Here is an 11,065-nt window from a genome sequence, read left to right on the forward strand (position 1 = left end):
TGGCTAGACCAGAGGATGTACACTGGTACAGATAGGAACTGGAAATCCAGGAAATCCAGGGAGGATGAGCCCTATAGGACCAGAGTTGTGAGTGGTGATACTGGGAGGGTAGAGGGAGAGTGGGTTAGAAAGAGGGAACCACTTACAAGGAACTATATGTGACCTCCTTCCTGGGGGACGGACAATAGAAAAGTGGGTGAAGGGAGACGTCGGACAGGGCAAGATATGGCAAAATAATAATTTATAAATTATCAAGGGCTCATGAGGGAGGCGGGAGCGGGGTGGGAGGGGAAAAATGAGGACCTAATGCCGAGGGCTTAAGTGGCGAGGAAATATTTTGAGAATGATGAGGGCAATGAATGTACTTTACACAATTGATGTGTGTATGGGTTGTGATAAGAGTTGTATGAGCCCCTAATAAAATGATTTAAAAAAAAAAAAGGAAAGCGGGAAAACAAAAAAAGAAGTACAGCTGGGATGCTCTTACAAGGGAAGATGGTGAAATTTCATCTTGTGCTTTTGGCCTGTTATCTACAAGAGTAAAATATAGGGTCAGCGGAAAAGAGGGAGAACTCTAAGATGACGTGACTGAAACTGTGTGCACCAAGACAGCAGTCACTGGGGTGGAAGTGAAATAGGAAATGTTCTGTTGCACGTAGGCTTGCTATGAGTGAGAGCCAAATCCACGGCTCCGACAACAGTGGGTGACTGTGGTTAATCCCCCTTCTCTGCATCATCAACACATTCCTATTCTCCCTATTCCCCAGCGATTCTTCTTCCCATTTTAGTAAGAAAAATAGAGGCATGCAGACGTGAATTTAGCACATCATGTAACTACCACTCTCTTCTATTCACCTCAGTATTAAGAACACTACCATTTCTCTTACTACTGCTAGCTCCTACTAATGAAGTCCAATACATCCTTTTGTGCAAAGACCCATTTTTTTTAATCACCCGAAGCTGCTTCAGATCCATAGCAATTCCCCCCTCTCTTTTCTGCACTGGCAGGTTTTACCTCTCTACTGGGTAGTTCTTATCAGAATAAAAGCATGCTGTTTTTCTCCTCTAAAAAGAAATCATTGGCTCCACTTACCCTGTAGCTACAGGTCCATTCCCCCTTAACATCCTTACAGAAAAAAAAATTTAAACTCTTCAAAGGAGTTGTCTATATTCCAATTCCTGCACCCACCTTGTACTATCTTGAAGTATCTGCAACCAGCCTTCCATATCTACCACTGTATCAAAACTGTTCTTGTGAAGGTCTGGATTCAAAGATGAGTTCTCATGTTACCTAATTAAGCTGAAAGAGTTTACAAAGGTACTCAATGATTCCTAATGTATATAATATCTGGGTTGTTTTGTTTTGTTTTGTTACCTGCCAGGACCCAGCCTCTTTATTTGTCCACCTTTCTTTATAGCGATTTCTCTTTTGGTGATACCTCCCCAGTTTCCCATTCTCTAGCTTTTGTCTTCAGTAGTGGTGATTACATCATAGAGCTGTCATCTCGATGTGGGCAACCGGAGTTCAATACTACCCCAATACACTCAAGTGCAGTTTGAGGCTTGCATCTTGCTGTTATGCAGAATAGGTTTCAGTAGAGCTTCCAGCTTATGGTAGACTAGGAAAAATATGAACTACTAGCAAAAATTATTTAACTTGGAAAATGTTTTTAGAATGATCAAAAATTAAATTAGATGTAGCAAAGATGGATCTGTTTTAAAATATTAGAAATGACTATTATACACATTTTTTAACTGTTCTGTTTGCTCCTCTGATCAGAAACTAAGCTCCATGACAATACAAGCCTTGTCGGTGGTCCTCTGCTAAATCCTCAGAACGTTAGTTCATATATGGCACGGAGGGTTCTCCCATTCAATGTTTTTGAATACTTATATGAAGTATAAGCTGCCATTAGAGGTTACAACTGAATTTTTCATATACTCTAAATTAATGAGAATTATTTTAATTTGGATTCTTCTTAATAGCATGTGACTCACTGTGCATGCTAATGAATTATTGAACTCTTAATTTTCTCATGTGTATAATAGTCATTTCTAATATTTGACAACATACCCATCTTTGCTACATCTAGTTTAATTTTTGATAATTCTAAAAACATTGACAGCATCCTACAGAATATAGGTAATAGTTTGTCCTTAATCTTTGTTGGTAATTTGTTAAACGTTGGTGAATTAGTTGCCATTTAAAATACATTTATTATGCCGATTGTGATGGTTAGCTTCTGTGTCAACTTGGTTCTGCTAGGATCCTGACCATTTTGGTGGCTTGGCAGTTAGGGCCTGGTAAACCCCCGTGCTGTGGCCTAACAGTGTGGTCAACTCATGATGGGATCTGCTTACAGCAGTTCAGCAGCTGTAAGATTCTGGTGAAACAATTGCAAGGAGGCTTCCTTGGGAGTGTCGCATATTCCTACTTAAGCAGCCCTTGTGGAGGGTTGCTCTGCTCCTTGCTGGTCTGCGTCTTCCACCTGGCTCATCAGGCTCTGGGTCTTTAACTGCCACCACATTGCCTGCCCACCTTGGGAGGCATCAGAGCCTACCAACTCACCTAATGAACTTGGATGTATCCTTCTTTGCATCCACCAACTGTAGTCTTCCTGCTTCATTTTCCTTCTTCCTGGTTCATTAGCCCTGGCAACTAAGCTAGTAAGTAAAACCCTCCATCTTTACACCTGACCCATGAAATTGAAGTGAATTTCACCCATGTCTACAACACTGTGAGACTCTTTCATGATATAAATTTATTTATATCAAATTTTATTCTCTCTAGAGAACACAGCCTAACTCACCAGTTCATTTTGTTTCAAGTTTGCTTCTTTGAATGAGGATAGTTGAAATCTAACTCTGAGGTTGAACAATACGATCTCACTGCATTGCTGGTCATGGGACTGTTAAGAATAGAAGCCTTCTTTTGTCAGGTGACTCAAATATTTGCACTGAAGTATTTTGTGTCTCTAAAACACCCCTTTGTCTTCTATCATTTCCCACGGCTTCTCAGTTGCAGTCAGAATGCATTTCACTTCAAACTGGTTCTATTAAGATTCTCTTCTTTCCTTTTTATTTCATTTTCACAGCCCCTTTCTCATCAGCTGCTTGTGATTTTCTGTTTCCCAGTTCATCCCAAATCTTCTCATCTAATGTCAAAGATGAAATCCTAACCCTACAATTAGTGGTATAGATCTTTCCCTCTGGTAACTTCTTTAAGGAAAAAACACAGTGACTCTCAATGTTAATCCTTTGCAGCATATTTAGTTTGTGCATAATAATATTCCTGCAACCACAATAGGCAGCCTCCAACTCTCTGATCAAATTCAGACATGATACCTAGGTGGGGTTTTTTTCTGCACTGCACCAAGGTGAAAGTCAAATGTATTCCTTTCCACTATGTATTCCTATCCACAGCTAGGGATAGTTGCATAGTTTTCCAAGCTTCCCTTCAGATAATTATTCTGCAAGACAACCTCACAACTATTGCCATATTTTAGACTATTTTTGTAGCTACTATGTTATGGCAACTTTAAGTCAGATTAGCCACATATTAAGTGTTCAGTTGCCACATGGGACTAGTGGTTGCCATATTGTAAATTAGCAAAGATAGTTCATCTTTGATTGAGAAACATGGTTTACATATGTTGAAAGTAATTTAGAATAACTTTTGGGATAGTATAGGCAAAACTAGATCTCTCAGAAATTTCTCTCAATGTGAAAAACAATAATTAGTATTTTGAATTTAGGAAATTTTCATCTTCTAGCCATGCTCTAATAAACCTCAAATCTACTCTGGCAAGGGGTGGGGAGGGAAGCCTGACATTAAGTTTAATATGCTAAACTTGTCTCCTAATCTGATAAATAAATTTTATAGAATTGCAATAAAACTAAGTGACATGCTAAATGGAAGGTCCAAACCTCCAAGTCAAGCTCGGGGCCAGCATGTTGATTTTGGCTCATACAAATTCTGAGACTATAAATCTTTCCAGGAGCACGTAGCCTCCACTTTTCCTGCTGACTGCCTGCTCGGCTTGTACTGCCATCCTTTCCCTCAACCCTCCATTGCTTACCCAACATCGGTAAATAATGATCACTTCATAAATGTTAGCTTTTTAAAAATACTTGATTTAAAAAAATCAAGTACCCATTGTTCCATAATTTGCCATGAGAAGGAAAAAGACCATGTTTTTACAATTCACAAGCAAAAGATTATAATAGAACTAGGGTTTAAACATACACTTGACTATTACTTTTTAAATGAACAAATCGGTTTACAGCTCATCTATTTAATGTAAATGTACATGACATGGTTAATAGAATTTTGATTCTGTATAACACCTCAGGTTATTCTCATTGTTGTAATAGTCAAATACATTTATTTCTGTGGGAAGAAATGAATGTGGATTTCATATTGATAAACTTAACTTAGTTTTTCCCTGATAATAAAATTCAATTTCTTTTGTTGTTGTTTGTTTTAAAAGCAGAAATAATTTCACCTGATAAAATGTAGATGTTGTTAACACATTCCCTGTCTCATTTATTAAACAACTGTTGCCTTTATATTTGTTTACCATACTAGTTTCTACCCTCAACTTCATTTCCCATCATTTTATCTTGACATTTTTAGTATTCTCCTTGTGCTAAGGAAAGTTTCTTTCTTCAATAATTGATAAGATAAAGAATTCTAAGACTTCTGACAAGTTCATTTTTTACTGAGATGCTTCTGCAGCCAAGATTTGCAGCAGAAAGCACATTCCTTCCCTCAGGCCAAAACAATTATCTCTGACATCATAAGAAGTTAAACTGGCATGTGAAAAATGCTTGATTTATTTCACTCAATGCAAAGAACAGAGAAAGGTTAAAGGTCTGTTCCTAAGTGGTTTTGGGAGGTTTTGAACATAAAGAACACGCAGCTGCAATGCAAAGATAGGATTTAAAAAAATAAAATGAGCACACTTTGATTTGCCCCCCTGAAATTTGAGCGATGGTCAGACAACAAATATTATTGTTGTGAAAGAAAGACGGGCATTGAGTGAATTGTGTGCTAAAGAATCTCACCACCATGTGAATGATAAAGAGTAGAGAGGCATGTATTCTAAAGTAATACCTCAACAGCAAGTAATCATGTGAGGTGGATAGTTGATTGTGCCAACCTGGCCTATAAACACATGGGGGGTTAATTGAAGGGTGGAGGGATAAATGGCTTGGTGAGCCTCGCCTTTCTAGTTCTCAGGTCTCTTGTGATGGTCAGACTAGGGTGAAGCTGCTTTAGCCAATTCCCTGCTTCAGGGGGCAAGGCTTATTTCCTGCAAGACATTCCTGGGAAGAAGCCACATGGACCTACCCCAATGTAGCCCTGCGTGCTGGAGCAGCAGTGTGGAGACCCCTGCCAGTACTGAGATGCTTATACATTCACTGATCGGGCTTTTCCCCGGCAGTCGGTGTCATTGCATCTGTTTTGTGAGATGGAGGAGGACATTGTGGATTGGTGTTGGACATATTGGTTAATGTTGGACTTGTGCGTTTGGGAAGCACTGGATTGGGATGTTTTCTTGATGTGCACTTAAACCTTTACATAAAACTCTCTCTTATACATGAGTTTCTGTGAATTTGTTTCTCTAATGTACCCAGACTGACACAACATGGAAAAGGATGACATCTTTCTTCCAAACATTACTAAAATAACAAATATCTAAATCTACAGAAACTATAAATACAACCAAGTGACATACAAAGATTATAGATGTATAGATCCGTGCATACATGTGAGAAGTCCAAGTCCATACACAGGTCGGTACATCCGGACCAATCGTGTTTCCAGGGCCTCATGATGAGTGAATGACTGAAGACAAAGTCACTCAGTGACCCATTGGTCTTGGTCACTTTAGGGTGCCTTCAAATAAGCAACCACACAAACAGGCATCAGGACAGTGGCTTCCAGTGGATCTACAGAGCCAGTCAAATTCAAGAGCGGTCAGCTCAGCAAGCGAGGAAGACGGAAATGGTGGCTCGCCCAGGGGATGATCTAAGTAGCTTGTATTGCAGGACACAGGATAATCATGAAAGTTGATTATAAAGAATTGTTCACAAAGTTGAAAACAGCATCTGGTAAGAAAAAGGCCAGGGAAGCTGGGCTGAGGAATTTTTCACCAACACGGTAATGCACCTGCTCATCCCCCCAGAGGGGCAAGAGTGACTCCAGGAAAATGCTGTTGAAAAACCTCGATCCATCTATCTGCATCCTGATCTTCCCCTTTCAGATGTCCTTCAGTCCCTAAAACCCAGAGAACATTTAAAAGGAGCATAATCTGAGTCCCAGAAGGATGCTGAAGTGACCTTTCTGATGTGGTGCAAAATAAAGAGAGAGGTTAGCGATACGGCCAGACAACCATCAGAAGTCTGTAGACCTAACAGGAAGAGGTGTCATGTTTTGATATTTTTGTTTACTATTTTTGTAATATGTTTGTTTCATATATTTAAAATTTGTTTAACATTTTGTTTAATATGTTTGATATTTTGTAGCAATACTTTTGAACTTATCTTGTATATGTCTATACAAGGTGGCTGCAAACAGTTTGTGGATAAAGTCCATTAATTTTTCATTTCATTATTTTCTTGCACCCCCCCACGTAAAATGTATCAACTGAATGCCCTTAACATAGGGCAAAAAATCACAGAGTTCTTAAAACCAACACAAGCTTATTTCAAAAAGTTCTTTTAATTCAATTTTTCTGTGAACCTTTTGATACTTTATTATTATTATATTTTTAAAGATGAAAATGTTTTTTCTTTCTTTTTTCTTTTTTAACTCATTTTATTGGGGGCTCATACAACTCTTATCACAATCCATACATACATCCATTGTGTCAAGCATATGTGTATTTTTGTTGCCATCATCATTCTCAAAACATTTTTTTTCTACTTGAGCCCTTGGTATCAGCTCCTCATTTTCCCCCTCCCTCCCCACACCCACCCTCGATCATGAACCCTTGAAAATTTATAAATTATTATTTTGTCATGTCTTACACTGTCTGACGTCTCCATTCACCCACTTTTCTGTTGTCCATCCCCCAGGGAGGGGGTTATATGCAGATCATTGTGATTGGTTCCCCCATTCTACCTCACCTTCCCCTTCCCCTCCTGGTATCACTACTCTCATTATTGGTCCTGAGGGGTTTCCCTGTGTTTCCAGTTCTTTTTTGTACTAATGTACATGCTCTGGTCTAGCTGGATTTGTAAGGTAGAATTGGAATCATGATAGTGGTGGTGGAGGCGGGGGGAAAGCATTAATGAACTCAATGTAAAGAAAACAATAATCTTCCCAACAGTTTCAATAGATAACATCATGATAAACTGTTAAAAGACTGAAGTAGTCAAGATTTATTTTAGTTGATCCACAATCAATGCTCCTGGAAGCACCAGTGAAGAAGTCAAATAACATGTTGATTGGGAAAGCTGCAGCACAAGGCCCCTTTAAAGGTGTTGAACACCAAGAATGTTACTTTGAGGAGTAAGCTATGCCTGACCTAAGCCATGGTATTTTCAGTTGCCTCGTATGCAAGTGAAAGTTGTATATTGAATGCAGAAGGGCAGAGAAAAATCAATGCATCTGAACTATGGTGTTGGCCAAAAATATTGAAATGACTATGGACTGCCCATAGAACAAACAAATCTGTCTTGGAAGATGTTCAACCAGAATACGCCTGAGAGGCATGGATGGCAGGACTCATGTCACATACTTTGGACAGGTTGTCAGGAGAAACGAGTCCTTAGAGAAGCAACCCATGCTTGGTAAAACGGAGGGGCAGTGACACAGAGGCAGGCCCGCTTTTGGATTGATGCAAAGACTGCAATAATGGGTCGGATGATGTGAGGATGGTTCCAGCTGGCCAGGGTTTTGTCCCATTGTGCAGAGCATCATTATGACTGGCAACCGACTCCACGGCACATAATAATAATAAAAACACAGAACGTGGTATTGTTGGATATTTTCAGTAAATTATTGAAAACATGCCAAGGCAATTTCTTTGTTTAAGAAGGCAAGGTCCTTGTGTATGCACTTTTCTGCACAGTAGTTAATTTAATTTCAACTATATTCTACCTGAGGGCAAGCCGTCCTTCTTGTTTACCTACCAATAGTCAATGCATCTGTCTTTCAGAAACAGCAGCCAATCTAGGACACAATGGAGTAGAAGTCGATCCTCGCATAAACTATGTTAGTTATGCCAAGTTGCCCAGGACTTTTAGACTTTTACATAATATCAACTGCCCAAGTGCAAAGCAGCACTGTCTCCCATCATTCTTTCGGAGCTCATCTCAGATTAAACCCAACCTATTTAATTTCCCAGAAATTTGCACAAAAAAATAACCAAAACGGTAAAGCAATTACGATGAAAGGTAAACGTGAAAACTTAATGTTCATAAAAGTGTATACATGGTTTTTAGGTATGGTCTATATTTGTGTGGGAGTGCTAATTCACAAGCAGAACACGTGGTGGAAAGAAGAGGGGGGGAACTATTCAGCAAGAGAATAAAGACTTAAAGAAAGTAGCTGTTCACAGCAAAACACTAGAGTGATTGCACTTTGCTCATCTCCCTTTTGAGGCTTGCTCTCCTGAATTCTTACTCTGTTTCTAACCCACCTCCCCACTCCCCCAGCCCCCAGCAAGCTGCTGCGTGTGCTCTTCCTAACCAAGAACTGATAGCCTCTCCCCTCTCCATCAAGTCAGCCAAACCAAACTCAGAGTGGCTCTTCCTTTATGTGGCAATGTGAGTCAGTGAACGTTCTGCTCAGACGGCCCCATTTAGCCTATGCCTCAGGGGCATCTGGCCTTTCATAGTGAACACGGTCATTAAAATGTGCTGCTGTTAAAAAAGAACTGTCAGTTCTGGAGATGAATTATGCTTCTCCTTTAGAAGAAAATGTCTACCACAGTTGGTGTTTCTACTAAATCGCATTGCCCCCCCCCCCCCAACTCTTAATAAAATAGCCTCCCATCACTTGGAACAACAGTAATGGTTCTCTGTACCTTGGAACCAAAAAGACCAAGTAAAACAGTAAACATTAGTCGCTTGCTTTAAGAACTGCGTGTCATGGGGTCTGGGTGGGCAGGGAGAAAAGGACAGTATAATGGGCCTTTGTGTGATAGTTCATTACAGGAGGGCAAATTAACTCCTTTCTAGCAGTACATTAAGTTTATCATTAATGCTCTATTATTGAATAACATTTCCTTATTTTTTCCCACTGCGCCTATTCACAAAACACATTGTTGGCACATTAGAAAGTGAAATCGTTCTATTTTATCCTGCTGCATTTAGATGTCAAGGAACTGCATGATCTGATATGTCTCCATCTCTTCTTTCTTGTCCTCCTTTTCCCCTAGCCTGACACTATCACCTCCCCTCCCCCCATTTCTTGAAGATGTTGGATGCTCTTCCACCTGAAGGCGTTCTCACTTGCTATGGCTTGTCTGTAGAAATCGTTCCTCAAGCACATGAATGATTGCCGCCCCTCTCTTTACCATGCATGACATCCTTTTCCAGGAACCAGAGTCTCCTGACAAACTGCCTAAAGTACATGAAAAGAAGTATCCCTCCTTTCCCTCTTAGGAGAATTCCAACTGTACTCATTCCAAGACAGATTTGTTTGTTATTTTTAGTCGATGATAGTTTCAATATTCAATATTCACTAGCATTATCATTCCAAGAGACATATACTTACTCACTCTTCCTAATTCAATATCCAAGTTCCACATGCATAAGAAGTGATTGAAAATATCATGGCTGTCCTGGGTTCCTGAGTTTCTGGTTCCTATCTGTGTCACTATACATCCTCTGGTCTAGTCAGATTTGTAATGTAGAATTGGGATCATGATAGTGGGTGGGAGATAGCATTTAAGAACTAAAGGAAGGTTGCATGTTTCATTATTGCTACACTGCACCCTATTTGTCGTCTCCCCACAACTCTTCTGTAAGAGGATGTCCAGTGCCTACAGATGGGCTTTGGGTCCCCAATCTGCACTCCCCCTCATTTACAATGATATGATTTTTTGTTCTTGATGCCTGATACCTGATCCCTTTGACACCCCGTGGTCACACAACCTGGTGTGCTTCTTCCACATGGGCTTTGTTGCTTCTGAGCTAGATAGCTGCTTGTTTACCTTCAAACCTTTTAAGACCCCAGATGCTATATCTTTTGATAGCTGGACACCATCAGCTTTCTTCACCACATTTGCTTATGTATGCATACATTTCTCTTCAGTGATCTTATTGGGAAGGTGGACACACAATGATATGATTTTTTGTTCTTTAATGCCTGATACATGACTCCTTCAACACCTCTTGGTCACACAGGCTAGTGTGCTTCCTCTATGTGGGTTTTGTTGCTTCTCAGCTAGATGGTCGCTTGTTTACCTTCAGGACCATTGGTGAGAGTAGCAATACCAGAGGTTGGAGGGAAGGTGGAGTAGAAAGGGGGGACCTATTATAAAGATGTACATATAACCTCCTCCCTGGGGGACAGACAACAGGGAAATGGGTGATAGGAGACATCGGATAGTGTAAGATATGACAAAATAATAATAATTTATACATTATCAAGGATCCATGAGGGAGGAGATAGTGGGGTGGGAGGGGAAGAATTGAGGAGCTGACACCAAGTAGAAAGCAAATGTTTTGAGAATGATGAAAGCAACAAATGTACAAATGTGCTTGACATAAAATGGATGTATATATGGATTGTGATAAGAATTGTATGAGCCCCGAATAAAATGATTTAAAAAAATGCCATCACATCTCTTCAGACTCATAGAAATCCTACATAGGGCTTCCAGAGATACAGCCTCATCTTTCACCTGAAGAGTAGATAAATGGTGGTGTAATAATTGGGCTACTAACTTCAAGGTCAGCAGTTCAAAAACTTCTGCCAGTCCAAGGAGAAAGACGAGACTTTCAGATGCCATAAAGATTTACTGTCTTGAGAAATCTACCTGCAAGTCTACCATGCCCTATAAGAGTTCTCTGAGTTACAATCTACTAGATGACAATGAGTGAGCAG

This window comes from Echinops telfairi, unplaced genomic scaffold, assembly GCF_000313985.2.
Source record: "Echinops telfairi isolate 266 unplaced genomic scaffold, ASM31398v2 ScPeMD7_6;HRSCAF=24_1, whole genome shotgun sequence".
In the NCBI taxonomy this organism is placed as follows: Eukaryota; Metazoa; Chordata; class Mammalia; order Afrosoricida; family Tenrecidae; genus Echinops; species Echinops telfairi.